Source organism: Sinocyclocheilus anshuiensis, unplaced genomic scaffold (assembly GCF_001515605.1).
Source record: "Sinocyclocheilus anshuiensis isolate Anshui unplaced genomic scaffold, SAMN03320099.WGS_v1.1 scaffold609, whole genome shotgun sequence".
Taxonomy (NCBI): domain Eukaryota; kingdom Metazoa; phylum Chordata; class Actinopteri; order Cypriniformes; family Cyprinidae; genus Sinocyclocheilus; species Sinocyclocheilus anshuiensis.
This window is the reverse complement of record NW_015541011.1, coordinates 2,316,113-2,334,731: the sequence shown is the minus strand read 5'-3', so window position 1 is coordinate 2,334,731 and position 18,619 is coordinate 2,316,113. Positions and strand designations below refer to the sequence as shown.

The 18,619-nt window shown below is 37.6% G+C and overlaps 1 protein-coding gene across 16 annotated transcripts in view; it reads left to right on the top strand.

The window, feature by feature from the left end:
• Positions 1-1,796: 1,796 nt before the first annotated feature.
• The window catches only part of LOC107690382 (myocyte-specific enhancer factor 2A-like), a 113,986-nt gene continuing 97,163 nt past the window's right edge, over positions 1,797-18,619 (top strand). For 9 of the 16 annotated variants that reach the window (XM_016488693.1, XM_016488703.1, XM_016488707.1 and 6 more), the window contains exons 1-2: positions 1,798-2,107; positions 9,977-10,119. The gene's annotated coding sequence lies outside the window, so the exon portion shown is untranslated. Of the gene's footprint in view, positions 2,108-5,897; positions 6,082-9,976; positions 10,120-18,619 lie in introns of those variants that run through there. The other 7 variants (XM_016488708.1, XM_016488706.1, XM_016488704.1 and 4 more) reach the window with 4 other exon arrangements.

Sequence of the window (18,619 nt, the reverse complement as noted above, 5' to 3'; positions counted from 1 at the left end):
AAAATGTCTCTCTCTCTTATAAATGGTGCTGTACAGTAACTTCAACAAATGGTGGGCAAATTAAAGGGATTTTATTGTCTCTGGAAGTAGCTGTCTGTAAGTCTTGAAAACCCAGTGAAACCCAGATGATTTGAAGTATACGCTAACCTACAGTACTACATTTCTAAGTTGTGAGGTAAAAAATAGAAAATGAAAGTTGTGAGTGTCAGGTGTATAATTACAAGCTCAGATATTAGTTTCTTTAGAGTGAACAAAATGAGAAAAAGTAGTTGGTGAAAACTTCTGAGGTTTTGATTAGATATGTTACATAGATGCATGAGTATGTGACAGTTGTGTCGGTGCTGCGCTACTGCGCTGGCAGGGCATGCTCAGTGTTAATTATGTGTGGTAATGAGAGAACAGAGCCAGACTGTGAGACACAGGGTATTTTTAGAGCCTCTGCAAAGTTATCTAATGCACAGACTCAATCTGCACAGAGACATACTGATGTACCTTTGCTCTATTCCAGTTCCTCTATTTTGTCGTCCTAACTTTAGGCTCCGTCTGCTGTGGTAAAGATCATTTCAACAAGTGTGCGGATGGTGAAATAAAAAAAAATAAATAAAAAAAAGGGTGAAAAATGGCGTTATTATCAACACTTCACTATAAGGTTCAGTTCATTAGTAAATGCTAACAATGAACAAGACGCTTTCAGCATTTATTTGTCTAGGTTATGTACATTTATACTATTTTTAATTACTCACTCATGTTAATTTATAATAACTAATGTTAATTTGTACAACATGAAATTATACAATTTATTAGTTTGTAGAATTTAACATTAATCTAGATTTATAAATTCTGTAAAAGTGTTTATAGTTTATGATACCTAGTGCATTAACAAGTGGTAAAATATTGTATCGAGATGCTCTTTCACATAATATATGAATAACTTATTGTTTTCAATATTTTTGGAAGGTCAGATTATACTTAACATTAAGGAACCATTTCACGAGCTGGGAACTGTGGACAATGAGCGGGATATTTGAAGGACTTTGGCTAGTTTAGTTCTGCCTAGTTCTAATTGTAATGATGTGTTAATCAAGAATCTGCTGTCAAAACAATGATCTTCAGTGTGTTTATGAGTCCAACGAGCCTTTTGTTCTTCAAAAAGAAAGTTGAGACAGAAACTCTAACTTGACTCTGGTGCTCTAATAGTCTGTTATATGATTGATATTATAAGATCCTTTATTTAATTGGTGGCGTAGTATCTAAGCAGTCTGGAGCTATTTATGGTCTGGTACAATGCTGAAAATGTCAGCTGTCTTCTATTTGAGTATGTTTTATAAACCCCACTGCAATCCTCTAGGTATTAATGACCCATCAATACAAAACTTTAACTTCAGCTTGCAGCGAAATATAAGCTCTTCAGCTGGCTTAATTTTCACTATTCTGTTGAACCCAAAACTTTATGGCAGTATACTATTGAAATTTTGCTCAAATGTTGATGGTTCATGTTTAGATGACTTTTATTGGCAAGTAAAATGACACTTTGAAGTATTGGTGGCAGCGCTGGCAAGGCTTTATTATGAGAAATTGAAACAACAGGGAATCTTGTGAACAGTCAGGCATTGTTGTTCTCCGATCAGCAATTTTTTTTTTTCACTTTTATTAATAATAATAACAACACAAAATACATCTAACACCCTTGGTATTGGTGAGTGACAGCTGCGGCTGGTCCACCACTCCCCTGAGCCAAGCCCTGTCACATACACGCATGCCCAGCATGTCAGCGTCCATCTGGGATCCTACCCTTCAAACTTCTGTCGCCCAGTTCCCTTCCGGCAGAAAGACCCAGGGACGAGAGTGTGAAGTCAGACCTCACAGGGGCAAAAAGAAAGCCGTCCAAAGCCAGCTGGTCTGGCTTTGAGGAAAGCAAGGGAGACAGAAAGCAAAAGAGAGAGAGAACGTGAGAGAGGAAGGCAGATAGAAAGAGAGACAGAGAACGAGAGAGAAAATTAAAGTAATGCAAGGGAAATTAAAGTAAGAGTGGCACACCTGAGAAAGATACCTGAGGAAGGCCTTAGCAGCAGGTTCTGTGAAGGTAACTGATCGTCACATGAAACAGGTGAGATACACAGCCATTTACAGATGGGAGGGGCAATGGTGCAGATGCATTGTATACAAAATATTAACACATGACCTGGCTGCTTGTGATTGGTAAGTAATGGAATAATGCAAGCAGAAAAATCATTCAAATTAATGTATGGTAATATAGAAAAAGCTATTTAAGAAAAGTATATATATATATATATATATATATTGAGTGTGTGTGTGTGTGTATATATATCTTTGTCTTTAACTTTCTATATTCTATATCTGTTTTCTTCATCATAATTATGCTTGAATTTGTAACTTTTTTCCAGGATTGCACCACTTTCATTTTACTTGAATAAACCTGAAACTGTGAATAGAGGAAACCGATTTTTTAGGAAGATCTTTTAAAAGTCTTTCGCTTCTTTTTATTCAGTAAATATATAATAAATATATAATACTATTTCAGTGTTAGTTGTTTGCTGTCTATATCTGCACCACATTTTATTATATTAAGTAAATTTGATCAAGAGCTCAGTTTTTTTTTAATTGCTATAAATTAACTTTTGCATTTCATAATATTTTTACTCTGCTTACTGGTCATTATCTACAGTATTTTCAGGTACAGCTGATTAAACGCTAAATTGTCTGTAAGAAGAAAAAAATGTGTTTCTTTCTAGCTAATCTCTAGACCACAGGTGGCTGGGTGTTCAGTGTGGTTTGTTAGGGTTCTGGTGCCAATGGGTGTTTGCACAGGGGATCCAGAGTATGTGCCTAGCCCTGATTGGACTATTTTTATGTACAGCTCCAGCTTTACAAGGCTTCAAATAGAATGTGAAAAAGTGAGAAGTCACAGAGGGCACATAGTCAGGGATTTCTTCAATATCCATAGCCTTTTTCCAGGGATTACTTACTGCAGAATGAGTTTGCTGTGGATTCTATGGCTATATTTTCTATAGTATGTATATTATTGTATTGTTATTTCATGTGGCACCTTGTCTTAAAAAACGATAATGAAGTACTTTTACATTTTTACATTTTCAGGCATTGTTAGGAAGGATCAGCAAGGAAAAGATGTTATTTCAACTTAACACTCTAAAATTCTGCTAAAACGTCAATAAATTATATTCTGCAAACTGTTTACTCGAAGTGCAAAAAAGTTAAAAGATGTTCTTAAGACTAAATATAATGTGGATAAGCTGCCAGTTTCGATTGTTGTGTGAATCCATGATGATTGCTTATAATTACATCCAAGATTTATGTCCAGGTGCAATTTGAAGCTCAAAGTGCTTAAAACACTGGATATTGAGGTCAATGTGTTTTAGTAATCACCTGAATTTGCCTGTATTGTTGCATAGGTTAAACTGAACTGAAGTTATGAAAGTAATGACACTCTTGCTGTATTTTAGTAATAAAATAGGCCTAATGTAGTGTTTCAATTAAAACTAACTGAATTTTGTAAATGTAAATCATTTATGATGGCCTCTGAAAACTGATTCTGGTTTGTTTTATTTATTGGCCCTTGCATAACTGTTTTGCATTGTTTAAACATGTTGTAATTCCTTTGATGTCCTGTATGTCCCATTTCACATGTGGTAAAACGGTGGTAGTGCAAATTCCCTTTAAGTCCCAGCAAAAACAGCTCATGTTCAGTTCCACACCTCTTCCACAGATCCTACAACTACACGTGATACTGCCACATGCAACGTAAAACGCAGCCAAACTCTTTTCTCCGATTGGTCACTGACAAGCCGCTGAGGGATTCGATTGGATGAGAAACATGTAACTTCAAAAGCACTGACCCTATTGTTACTGTTGTTTTATAGAACTTACGTCAATCGTATTTAAGGTAGTGCCAGTCTATGGACCATGATAAATATTAAAATTGTTCTGGACGTTAACGGGCTTTTAGCAAGGAGCCACTAATCGTTGCTGTGGAGGATTTTACTCAACAGTCTTTGTTAACTTTTTGAGGGACAGTGCTTTAACTGTCACTTCCTCGATTCGATGACATGCACATATACTTCGCTATTCGGGTTGTTTCCTCGCTTTCTCAAACTGTTAAACACGGTGATGTCATGGTGTGGCGGTTAGGGAGCCGTTTCCTCTCTTTCTCGCCTCATGTCGCGCGCTCATTTGCTTTGCCACCTTTTACCTTTGACAAAAACACAGTGTCGGGACTTCCTTCGTGTTGTTTTCATCATGTTTAACTCTATTCTTGAGTTTTTCATATTTGTTTTTAAACTGGAGATGAGACACGAGTAGAGTAGGAGGTGGAGGATGAGGAGGCGGCATTTTTTATGGCAAGCCCAAGTAACAATTATTCCTCTAGACCAACTATGGAATTATAATCTGTTTTAATTGTATTTGGCTAATTACTACGAAGTAATCAAATAGTGACTAGGGTTTTTCCCCCTACTAGCCACTTTCCTGAAAACGATTATCTTTTTCCAGTTAACTCTGTGGAGATATGTGGTTTAGATAATGACTGCATGCACTGGTGGTAGGCTACCTTAACCAGTTTTATTTGTGACTACTTTATGTACTAGTACGTCTTAGTTACTCCAGTATTTAAGCCTACTAGTATTCCAGTTTTCCCGATAGTAATTAAGTAGACATTAGTACCTATTTATTAGAGAATAATATGCATTCTGATCATTATAAAATTTCCAACTTTACGTATAAGATTCTAATCAATCTATGAAGTAATCTGTTTGACTAGTCATTACATAAACTATAAGTAAAATGACATCTTTAGGAACTAGTACTCGTAGCTTAGTTATTCTAATAGTTAGACCTACTAGTAGGGCTGTGCAAATAATCGAATGCTATTTGCATTCGCATCTCGTCAGTAAAGCCGGTTCTGTGATTAGTAGTAAATCTCCAGCATCGGCAATGCTTCAGCATTTACTACACAGAGCCGTAGTTCACTGACAAGCTATGCAAAATCGCGTTCATAATCGGCAATGAATCGCCTGTGATCTTGAACGCGATATTGTGTAGCTTGTCAGTGAACTACGGCTTTGTGTAGTACAGTGGTTCTCAAACCTGTCCTGGAGTACCCCCAGCCCTGCACATTTTGTATGTCTCCCTCATCTATCACACCTGATTCAACTCATCAGCGGAGACTGCAAGACCTGAAGTGGGTGTGTCAGATATAGGGAGACATACAAAATGTGCAGTGCTGGGGGTACTTCATGGAGAGGTTTGAGAACCACTGGTGTAGTAAATGCCGCTCCATCTGAAAGCACATGCTGGAGATTTACTAATCACAGAACCGGCTTTACGGACGAGATGCGCATGAAAATCACATTTGATTATTTGCACAGTATTCCAGTTTTCCTATTAGCAATTAAATATACATTAGTACCTATTTATTAGACACTAATATGCATTGTGATAATTCTGATTTCTAACTTTACTAATAAGATTTTTGATATATAAAGTTGCCTGTTTGACTGGTCATTACATAAAATATAAATAAAAATGCAGTTGTGCATATTGAGATTGTAGTGACTAACCAGTGGAATTCATACTTGTGTCTTAAAAATAGGTAGCTTACAGTAGGCCTACTATCTAATAAATAAGTACTAGCAGAGCTATAGATTGCAGTAACCTGGTAGGCCTATAGTTTTTATTTCGGCATTATTAGACCTATCTATGACTAAAGGATAGTTACTAGTAAAATTGAACCTAGTCACTATTTCATATCTTCAAAAGAAAAAAAAGTTACAGGAATGAGACGATAGACACTATTCAGTTTTAAAGAATATACGTTAAAAGGGCTTGCCGTAGGAGGTTGACTCTGTCCAGTGTTCGTCATATTGGGGGAGGAGCTTATGTTGTGACAAGAGAGACTGCTGCTTCTTCTGAGTTTGTTAGCTCAGCTCCCGAAAATAGAAGCCGTGTGTCAATGTGACTGAAAATACGTTTATGTCACAGTGTATCCACGGGAGTCACTGATACACAGTATCTATATACAGCGAGGGGGACCGCGAAGAAAAAAAGGTGAGTCGCAAAAATAGCAACAATGTTACACAGCAGCGGAGTCAGAGAGAGAGGAGGGAGTCGTGGAGTGAGACTGGATGAGCGCAAATTAAACGCGTTACAGTTCGTTTGAGAAGCTAAACATGTTTGTAATATGCGTATCTCAGTAGTCGGCAATACGTCTGGATGTGTTTGGTACGAGTCGCGAGCTCCAGACTGAAGTACAATGTTTTTCGTGCTCGTAATTCTCTAAAGAAGAGCTCGTGCGTTGTTTTGGGTTAAGTCCACTTTGACACTTGGCAAATATTACGCTCTAGTCTCGCATCATTATTTTCCGGGCGGTGTTCAAAATTTTTGGAGGGGCGATTAAAAACGAGATATTTTATTCAAGAAAGCCAGCATATAGTGAGATATTTACTGTAAAGTTCGAATTTGTGACTATATACTTTGCAAACCGTTAAGCATTCGATTCTGAATATGCAGGTAGTGTCAGTGGTTGAAGAGGGTCACCTGCAGAGGTTCAGAATTTCAAAACAGGGCAAGATCAACTTCAGGACCCGTGTGACATAATGTTTTCTTGCTTTCTTTTGTCTCCGAATGTGTGGACTGGCTAGTTGAAGTTGCAAGACAGATATTTATTGCATTTGATCTTGCTTTTTGGACGGAACATTTGTTTAAAACACCCAAACTATAAGAGACAACTGGATTTATTAATCTGTTTTACTTCGGACACTGTAATTTGGGATTAGTAAATGTTTTACATTCTAAGACACATTAAAACACGCACAGTCAACAGGGTTAAAATGTAGGATATTTCCTCCGAAGCCATCTAAAGCACTTTATGAATATTAGGGAAAGTTATTGATCTTCCATTATGCCTAACTTTGAGAATGATTTTGAAATTTGGAAGCGTTTGCACAAAGTTTTCTCTCTGAAATCTAGATGGTGCTGGTCTCTTGCAGAGCTTTGGATAGTTGACACCAGTCACAGCACGAAGTGTTACATTGATGAAGCAATGTATTTATTGGAGTCTTTCATACTGTATGTTAGTGAATAAACTGAGACGTGAAGTGTAAACTGATGCCATCAATTAATTTATAATAGCGTATTAATTTCACTTGTGATTTAATGTTATTCTTGAGGTCACAGGGTCTTGTTACAAACTAGTAAGAGGTCTAACTATTGTGTGGTACATGATTGTGACTCATCTGCAGGGTCATTACTGCAGTAAAGTTATTCAATTAAATATATAAACCATAAAGTTTCATTCATGTTTAGTTTTGCTGTTAACCAACAATGGGGTCATTCCCAGTTATTAGTTAAAAAAACAATCTAGACTAATACTGTTTCACGTTATGAAATTTAGAACTGATTGTTATGCAAAAATTATTTGGTATCAACTTAATAAATGCTTGTTTAAAATATTAGCTTTATTATTTACTTTGCTTATGGACAGAGAAAAAGAATGTTAAATAAAAAATTAAAGTGCTTTAAATGCCTTTACCTTTATGTACAAAAAACATTAATTGTAAATCTTTTTGCGTGTCTGTGTTTGTGTGTGTGTGTGTGTGTACTTTCTGTAAGAGCTCTGCTGACTTTGACATGCACAGTGAAGGAACAGCCTAATCATCCACAGGCAGAGTGTAGTACTTGTGCTTGTAAGATTACACATGCCTCTGTTAATGGCCCTGCAGCCCGCCATTTAGTTATCTGTAAAATGCCTTAGACTCACCTTACACAACATTACAAGATGATATGTCATTTTGACCTTCACAGAATGTTTTAGGCATGTCAATTATAAATATTTAACTATTCAAATATTTATCAACATTTTATATTGATAAAGATATTAAATTGATAAAACCAATACTAAAGTAAGCCACAATGTCTTGACCTGTTGTCCGAATGTCAAAGGCTCAATGGGGCTGTTTTCACATGGTTGCTCATTGTTTGTGCCTGGCAAGCATTGTAATTACGAGCCACACGAGGCAGGCAATCAGGTCACGGTACATCATCATGAAAATGCCCTCAGGAACAATGTTTGTCTGTCCCACTGATTGTTCGGAGCTTACAACCTGTAGTCAGGGCCCAGCACACCGTAGATTCATTGATTAGTTCAATATTTTAAGCTGCACAGAGAGATGATAATAGAATATGAAGTGCAAAAAAATAAGTGGGCCTTGTGCATGAGTGCTTATTTTGTGCTTGCTCGTTTTCTAAGTAAATAAGAAGTAGAGTTATTTAATCAAAATCAAGCTTTAGATCCATTTTAACTACTTTGTACTAATATTTAAATTAAGCACATTTATGTGTACATTAATTGTATGCTACCTATATTATGTACTTGTATATACCCGCATGTAATTACATCTGTAATTAATTTCTGTAATCTATAAATATAAAATCTATAATTACACTGTTGACTCTACCCCATAACTCATCCTTAAACCTAACCATACCGTGAAACCTGTCCCTATCCTTACACATACTGCACTTCAATAGCAGCACAAACATTTCCCAGTACAACAATAAGTATACAATACTATGAATACAATAAGTATGTTGTACCCAAACGATTTTTTTTAAATGTAAGAACATAGTAGTTAAATACAATTAATATAAAGTTGGACCCAATTTTGATATAATATCATAAGGGAATATGAAGTATGTATTTGTGAAGGACAGGGATTTAATCTGCCTTGGTGTTAGAATTGTTGCTTTTTGATTATTTGATCTCTATGCACTCTGACTGAAATATTACTTCATTAACTGTGCTTACAGCACACACTGAATTTGTTTTGTTGCAAACCACATTAAAATATGTTTTAATTAAATTTGTTTTGCTGTCCTCGTTTTCATCTGAGGTACATTGTAAATAATTATTATCCCAGTCAAGTGTATAATGCCATCACGCTTTTTCCATCTGGCTTTCTGTGTGAATTCATTATAGTTTAATAAGCCCAAACTAAACATGGGTGCAAAGTCAGCACTGAAAACATCACACTGAAACTCAGTAGCTTTCTGTTTACAATGAATTAGTCAGCGAAGGAATTCTTTTAATATTCTGAATGCTGTTCACCCAACATGGCCCTCTTCAAATCCGATAAAGCACAACATCACACTTGAAATTGGTGTCCTCCTGTGCTCTGTTAATAAACCATCTTTTGTTTATTATGTATTGTTTCTTTATCACTAGATACTGACAACATCAGTGGTATTTGTTTTAGATGACGCTGCAATTTATGATATGTGGTTTTTTGTTTTTCATACATTAATTTAATTTAAATCACTCCTCTTTTCGACCCCAGTCACTGCTAGTGTAGTTGAATAAAGTGTATGCAGTCAGTATCTATTAAGTTTTCCAGGTTAGACACAACAGCCTTAATCGTCATTCTAACTGACATGTGACTTCTTGCATCTTCCAGCTTGAGATCTGAGTGCACTTTGGCTATAGAATTTTTCTCAGGCCTGCTTCTTAATATTTCTCCCATAGGCTTGAAGTAGACTGTATTTACACTTCATCAGGTATAACGCAACAGATTTATAGCATATGCTGTACGATGCACTTGTACCACACTGTCAATTTGCATCGATTCGTCTCATGGGCATCTGTCCATGCCTGTGCCGTTCTTGTGAAATAAAGTCAGCTGTGGTGAAGTCGAGCTCCAGAGGTGGTGATTGGTGTTGCGCAGGGTGGGGGTTAGAGCATCTCCCACTGTGCTGTTCATAGCACTCCAATCTCACAGCCTGGTCTCAGCTCCTTCCAGGAGAGAGTGAATAGAAAGAGTTTGGAGTGTGTGGGCGAGTCTGATCTGCAATTAACGCTGGTTGTCAGAAAGAGAAGGCTGGCGTTTACGCCATGCTTCTGAATCACTGAGCGAAACACTTTTCCTCTCTTCCCTTCCCCCTCAAACAGGGTATTTTACCCGAGGAGGAGAAAGCATCAGGAAGCTCCAAGTAGAGAGACGCATTGAAAGCAAAGGAAGAAAGAACGTAAAGAAGACTTGAGCTGGATATTTTGGGTCCAGGACTGAGGATTGTGCTGCTTCGTTTGTTAGGGTAAGCCCATCTCTTCTTCTCTTCCTGTCAAACAATGTTGCATCTGTTTTAATTATACAGAGGCTCACTTTTTTTGTATTAAATTTAATAAAGTAAACATGATACAGTGCCTTATGGTCAGTTGACTTCTAATGTTGAGTTCCTGCCGTAGTACTCTACATGCACGATATGCTTTATATGGTGAAACTGTTGAAAACAAGTTGTTTGGCTTGTTCCAAATAGGAGTTACACTGTCCATGCTGAAGCTGTAGTGTTTAATTTGACGTTTAATTTGATGTTAGCTGAATTTAAAGTGAAACACCCTGTTCTTAAGTGTCTTATTTGAGTCAGCTGCAGCTGGCAAAGGATGCATTGTTCGGTCTCAAAGTTAGCCACAAATGTTAGTTAACAATTGGAGGCAGGACCTTTTCAAAACAAGGGTACTGGTATGTAATTTTGTTAGTCTGTACGTTTTCTTGAAATTAGATTTATTAATTTATTAATTATCACTGCTGATGATGTGAAGAAATCTATTATGTAGAGACCCAGATTGTGCAATTCTGTAAAATCTGTATGTTTCATCTGCATCAATTATCTGTAAGTTAATTGAGCTTAAGGATCTTAAGTGAAATGTTTGATGCTAGTTTGCTGTCATCCATTTGCAATATAAACCAAAACAAGTAACAACAAAACCACTCAATGATACATTTAATGACACATTTGTGCAATCTTTACTGAAAACAGGCCGTTTTCAGGGGACGTCATTGACTCTGCATTTGATGCATCATGCTCATTACTTGTTTGAATGCTCTTGTCGCAGGCCTGTTCTTTTTCCCTGAGTGTGAAGAGACTTTAGCAGTTCTGTTCTAAATATTTTTCAGATCAGCCCAATGGAATGTGCTATACTTTTGCACCATGTCCATTAAATCACGCTCGGTTTTCTTTTTGTGCAACGGCTCTCTTTCACGCTTGCTCAGAGCAGCGTGATTCATTGTTTATTGGAACTCTATCATTGAGCTGGAGATTCCAGCATTCTCCCGTGAGACCTGGAGGCAGGATGCAGAATCTTGAGCCCAGCAGATAATGTTTGAGCCATAGTTTGCTTGTGTGGGCAATGCAGACCTTTTTCCCTCCTCTGGGAACATCTCGAAGGATTTTTTTTTATTCGATAAAAGGCGTATAAATGGGCTGCTTTTATCACCATAAAGGTCAGAGTTATGAATATGCATCCACATGCATATATTCAGTTGATTTTAGTCTGCGCTGACTTCCCTCTCTATTATCTGTGGTTTTTGGATCGACTCTCTAACCCAGCGGAATGTACGATGTCCCAGCGGGGTCACCCCATAAGTAGCAGCTCCAAAACCAGAAACCTCTGACTGCCTCCTGTCCCACCACCACGCCACATTGCCGCACTTTTGATTCTAAATAAGTTACCAAAGGATATGAGGAACATGTTAGGCAAACAGAAAAACCATCATTTAAGATGTATATCAAAATATTAGCTCCTCATTTACCTTGTATGCACACACAACTGCATCTGTTGCAAGCCGTAAATAGGTTTCCACTGCTCTTGCCAAATAAAACCATCTATCAGGTTCTTAGGCTCCTCAGTTTTAGCTTTATTAGGCAGCTTCTTAATATGTAGTGATGATGATTTCCAAACCATTGGCCTGGGGGTTAGCATCCAAGTTGGCATAGGCCTCCTCACCACATGAAAATACAGCTCACTTTTTGACATGTGGATAAGATTTCAGAGTTAATATTGGTTAAATCATATTTAAAGTGCATAGCCAGTGTTGCAGAATGACTGGGGCAAAAAAGCATGCACACAATTATAATTAAATAAGAGCATGTGAGAGGGACTTACAACTGAGAATTATCTGGCTAGACACACGTCAGCTGAATGTATTCATGTTTCTCTATTTGTCACTACCTAGAAAAGCCGCTGGGTCTGTCTGGGTCATCAAAAACAAATTTAGTCAAGAATGCTGGGATAAGTTGTCAGTGTTACCCAACCAAAACGTTTATAAACACAAACTTTCTACCATCTTTGTAGATTAAAATATGTTGTGAATGTGCAAGAACTTTATTCAGTTTATCAATAATCTCCATTTAACTTCTGACATTCATTAAAGGCTATTAAACTTTAATGACCAGCAGAAGTTTAATTGAGACTCTGTAGTCTCAGAGTGCCATAGACACACTGTATCAAATTTCTATTTAAACAATATTGAGATCATGTTTAATATTGTGAGCATTTCAAAGTTTCTAGGGAACATTGTATTGTTAGGTTCAGTTTGTAATTTTGTACTGGCATTGGCCAAGCAATTGACCAATTTGGTATTTCCATGCATAAAGACGCGGCATTAGAAACCCATTGGTTTCTGACCATACATGTTTGATGTAACAGCATGTTTAATACCAGATCTACCTCTTTAGCACAGCACGATGGGAAAGCTACACCTGCATTGTCTAAAGTAACAGCTAGCGTTGACCTTTCGACTGCTCTGCCCTTGGCTGTGACCTCTGGTGGTAAGCCACCTATACGGTCCACTCAGCACATGTGCTGCTGAGCAGTGCAGAGCGGCTTAAGGATTGACAGCCTCTTTCCTGTCTCCTTCTCCCTTCCCGAAGATGCGGTCATGCTTGACGACCTGGCTTCAGGTGTCTCTTTCGCTCAAGGCCGTGGCTGGTCCTTGGCATCACGGGTGTGAGGCTGGAGCCAGAGCAGCAGCCCAAAGCTGCTAATCCTCTTTCCCTACTGATCCTCTTCCTCTCTGCCTCCTCACCCTCTCAGGGTTAAGAGGGCAGCTTAGGGAGAAGTCCCATGTTACTCAACACCAGGCCAAAACAAAACAAAACCTTCAAGTGCTGAACATTAATCCATGCAGTCCATGGAGGGTAATTTACCGTAGATTATCTCATTTTGCGGGTCAGCGATTAGCCTTGACACAAGCTTCATTATGAACTCCTATGAGTGCTAATTTATCTTGAAGTGCCACTGTGGTGAGGATTATGTCTTTTATCTGTTGTTGTACTTGTCATCAGAGTGCCTTTTTATCATTCTGGGACCCAGCAAAACATTTTTGTCCTCTGTTGGGGACATTTAAATTTTTTTTTTATTATTTATTTATTTTAGTGTTGTGTTGTAGAAATATCAGTTTTATAGTAAACTAAAGACATGCATCATTTTACAAAATATTTCTATTTCAAATAAATGCTGTTCTTTTAAACTGTCAAAAAAGAATCCTGAAGAAATATTAAAGAATGCTGAAAAAAAATATCATAGTACTGTATTCACAAAAATAAAGACATTTTTATTGAACACCAAATCACATATCAGCGTATTAGAATGATTTCTCAAGGAACATGTGACACCGAAGAATGGAGTAATGGCTGCTGAAAATTCAGCTTTGCCATCACATGAAAAAAGTATATTTCAAAATATATTAAAATGTAACATTATTTTAAACTGCACTAATATTTCACAATACTGTATTTCTGATTAAATAATTGCAGCCTTTGTGAGCATAAGATACTCTTCCTTCTGCTGACCAGCTTTTTGAAGATGCTGATTTCATTTTCCAGCAGGATTTGGCACCTGCCCACACTTAGTACAAGTTGCCCCAAAAGCACATACATCTGATTTACTTTAAATTAAATCTTGAATTGCTTTCTGAGCATAAGACCGAGCACATGCGAAAGAATAATTTTTAAAAGCCTGTGAAAGTCCTCTCTCTCAGCCCTCCATTTGTCACGTGATGTCACTGAGGGTACACGTAAGCAAGTGTGGCTTTGAGGTGGGCTTGTGTGAATGTGTGGTAGAGACAGACATGTCTGATGGCTCGGAGGAGTGACGCAGACTGCACCTGTGTTCTGCTGACCCCCCCCCCCCACTGTCTCTCATTACCTCTGCTCTGTGGGCACTGATATGTGCTTCAAACTGCAGCCGTGCACTGCTCTGTGTGCTCCGTGTGCTCAGGATATCAGCATTGAATGCTATTGTGAACACACCTTAAGAGAGAAACATGTCTTAATAGAACCATACAGTAATGTTGTGCTTATATTGTTTTGAGCCGACATCCCTTCTGGCTTGTTGTTTTTCTCTTGTATCATAGTGGGTGAGTTTTGAATGTGATGTTGTTTTCATGTCACATTATTGTTTTCTATCATCACTGTGTTTGTAGTTTTAAAGAATTGTTATCGCATAATGGCACATCATCTGTCATTCATGACAGAGTTGTAATGCCAGAGTGTCTGTAATGCTTTCAGCTCAAAGACAAGCACTCCTTTTGAAGACAAAATACCTCTATTTTTTATTCCTACTAGTTATACTTACTTCACAATTAGTGATGGCATGTATAGTATAGTATAGTAATCTATAATTTTTGTTTTGCTGTCACACATTTGATCAAAGTGAGATTCATTATTCTCAGATATTCCCGAATTGCAGTTTATATCAGACACTAGTGCTGGGTGAAATAGCTAGAAGAAAAAAACTCTTTATGACGTTCAGTAAATATCTTAATATTAATTTCTTAATATTTTCTTAATATTAAGAATAAATATCTTCATATTTATTGATTGAGGAACTGTCAATAAGAGCAACTGATCAACCATTGTAGCAAATTAGATTTGAAATGTTTAATGCAAAAAGTCTAGATAAAAATAAGCAAGGCATATTTTCCAAAGTTTTAACTAAATATGAAAAATGGTAAAAGAAGTATAGGCAAATAATTTTTGTTTATATGCAATGATATAACAATACATAATAATAAACAACATTTAAATATCTGCATATTTTTTAATAAAACTTTTTAAAATGTCACAGAGACTATTTCTTTAGCTGATGAATTATTTGATTGACAAGAAATACATTAATCATAATTTTGAATTAGTTAATTGAAATGGACAGTTTGATTAACAGATATTAATTTAATTACCAACTCAAATGCAGCTGACATCAGAGGCTAAATAAAAAGTGCATTAAAATCATCACAATGTTCACAATGTTGCTTCGTTTTATAGTGGCAGCAAAAGCTTTGCAAATAAATTGTGAAAATTCAATAAATTGCCCAGCCCTATGTCACAGTGAACTGAAAGAATGTTTGGCATGTAAATCATAATAGCAAAACCATCTATTGTCCTGGGTGTGTCTTTTTTTTTTTTAGCAAGACTTTCCCTTTTTGCCAGAAGCACAGTTCTCTTTAAACTCACTTGAACCTGACAGGATGCTAAAATGATAATGCTAGATAGAGTAATGCATTCAGTCATGAAGGAAATAAAACTATGATTAATTACTGATGAAAAAGATCCTTCCAAAAAATGTTGTTTGTTTTGTCACACTGTATCAGTTAATCATAAATGAGCACTGTTGCATTTCAAGTCATGTCAGAACCTGTAGCACAGTAGGAAATAATGCAGCTGTGCTCCACAAACAGGAAGAAAAGGGGCCCACATCCGTGTTTTTCCCAGTTGTTGGAGAGATTTGGTGAGTTTGTGGTTGCAAAAGGATATAATCGATGTGATACATGACAGTCAGGGAGCCATACTGTAAATTTTTATTAGTGGACATTTAATTATTGACATTCCTTCTTTGGTTTTCTACTTTGGATTGAAGTTTTAGTCTGATCACGAGCCACTGCGAGAAGAAAGAGAAACTCATGCTGGTGATGAGGCCATTATATCATTGTAATGACAGCCAGATATGTTCTGAATATAAAATGATAGAATTACTCTCTTTTGTACTGCGCGATTCCTCTCTAACCCTAAACACATGTCCGATCTGTCTGTGAACCCTGCCGATATACTTTTGGCACACTGTCACATCTAACTGTGAGGGAGTTTTAAATTACCCTAATCCCCTGAATTTGCAAAGACATAATTCCAGTAATGTATGATTCCAGTGATTTATCAAGGCCACCTGGAATATTTTCCATCTTTCCACTGTCTGCAGCACACTGATAGCAGGATGTCCATGTAAAAAGCTCCATCCTGGATGTAAATGGAGCTCTTTGTCTTAACTGTGCTGAGAGGGAAATTGCCCGTGCTTTTAGATCCATATTCAGCTCAACGCTATTTCAATGGGGTCTTTTATTTTACTAGTGTTCAGCTGAAGAATTTGACTATAGCCGGGCCCTCTTCCATCTTGATTTTTATTCTGTTGCCGGATGGAAACAATCTCAAGCTTCAGAGAAACATCAGCCTGTTTTCAGTTGAATTCAGCACATTTCATTGCCGAACTTAATGATTTAAAACCAGTATGACATGACTTGACTGATAACAGTATCTGCTAGCTTCAGGTGGTTTGACTGTCGTGGAGATTTTCTCTCCATAGTCTTGTATCCTGTTCTGAGCCATAACTGAATATTGTGAATAGTTAACCATAGTAAATCTCTGTAGCATGTACATGTTTTATTAGGTTTCCCCTTTCATTGATTTTGCATAGTGATGAGATTAACTCTTAACAGGTCAGCAGTGTCCGTCTATTTATCACTCTGCTTGCCATGCCGATACCCTGATATCGCCGTAAAGCAGAGGAAGCATGGCGAGATTGGTACGGGCTGAAAGGCTCATTCGTTGGGAACCGATATGAAGTAGTTGACCTCTGCCATGTAAGGAGAAAGAAGTGGAAGCCAGGAGAGGGAGGTATCAGTTTTACAGGCATGACATCACCCTCCCTCTGGTGCTGGCACTTTACAGTGAGGGAAAACATGACGCCACTCCCTCAGTAAAAGTCTGAGCAGTTAAAACACAGCGAAGTACACAGAACAATAAGATGCACATGTGACTTTATTTTGGTGAAGGGTTTTACAAATACAGTAATATGGGTCAGTCTTGAAATATGGTCACTGGCAAGTGTTATAACTGGTTATATGCAAATTTTCCTGGTTTTAATGTTAATAAATTTCATTTTAGTGAAGTCAGAAAACTGAGGGCACACTATACAGTGATTGATTCCGCCAAGTGTACCATGTCATGTCACTGTGTTCTCAAACTCTTTGGTTGTACTACACCCGCAAGTGCGTACAGTTCTGCTTGTTGCCAGCTTTCTCTCTCTCTGCTGATCCAGGTGAAATAGAACTCGGGGCCTGGTATCTCAGCTGCTCTGTGGCCATACTTGGCCAGCATCTCTGACACCCGGGGTCTTTATCTCTCGCTTGGCCTCCCTCCCCCTCTTCGCCGATCGGCTGTCTGTCAGTGGCTTTGCTGCTAGCCTGCTTCAGAGCACACATGGGAAGAGAGCTAGGCCATCACTAACCACCCAGTCAGGCCACAGGCTATCAGGAAACAGTTGGGCTGAAAAGATTCCTGGGAAGGCAAACAGCAGGGCCTCAATCGCGGGCACAATGTCACACTAGACCCCTTTGTCTCTGTACTTTGTCTTTAAGCTAGTTTTATTGACATTGACGATAGAAATGAGACATGTCAGGTCGGGCTCTAACCTGCATTTCCCATCAACCTATATGTCACATCTCTAGCCCCTTTCTTTCATTGGAGTGTCTGGACCTTAAGTGGCACATGTAGTCAGCAGTATGTAAGTCCTGTCGGATTCAGTGATTAATTCGTTTATCAGACGCTCTCAGGAATATTGGTATCGTGTTCCTAAACCAATCTTTGCACTTTGTTTCTCTGCGCATTTGAGAACTCATTAGAATAAGGCAACTGAAAGATTTGCTTTACCTAAAGAAAGCAATATTTGTTATGCTACACAGACCAAAGAATTCCCGCTAACCGTAAATCAAACATACGCAAACAATGCATATCTTCATTAAGTTCATTGTGTAGAGTTAAGAGAGACTGCATTTAAGAGTCCATTAAAGAGCAGCGTTTTCTAAAGCAGTGCCTCCATTGTACTGTACATTGCATAAACACCAGTACAGCTGCAAGCAGATATCTATATTTTAAAATTGTTTTTGTGCTGAATGGAGGAAGTACAAATCATCACGGCTGCCTCTCCAGAGCATGTATGCTACGGTGACATTCTTTTCTCTCATTTTGTCTCCTCTATTTTCTCAAACTATTTCTCATCAGGCGGTCTTGTACTGCAAAACAAAGAGCCAGTGGTTTTAACCTTCCGCAAAACTTAACAACAGACTTCAGCAAAATAACACTAAGTGGATTCTACCGTTTCAGCCCAGAATGAAATTAAAAGAATAGTTTGACTTGCCAAATAGATGGATTTTTTTGTGACAGTCTCTTGAAATTATAGGCAACTCTGCAATTGTATTTTTCTTCAAGGGCCCCAGAGAAAGATGCAGCTTATGGCTTGGGTTGCCATCATGTAAAAAATCACACAAGGGGAAGAATTTTTATCCTGAACAGCTTTTTGCTTTAGATTTCAAGCAAATGACATTGTTACTGCTTTCTTTTCTTTAATAGAATGTATTTTTTTTTATCTGCTACGCTGTCTGTGTTTGTCTGTTGAGAGATTATTGTGCATCAGTCTTTCTATATATATATATATATATATATATATATATATATATATATATATATACAGTGGGTACAGACAGTA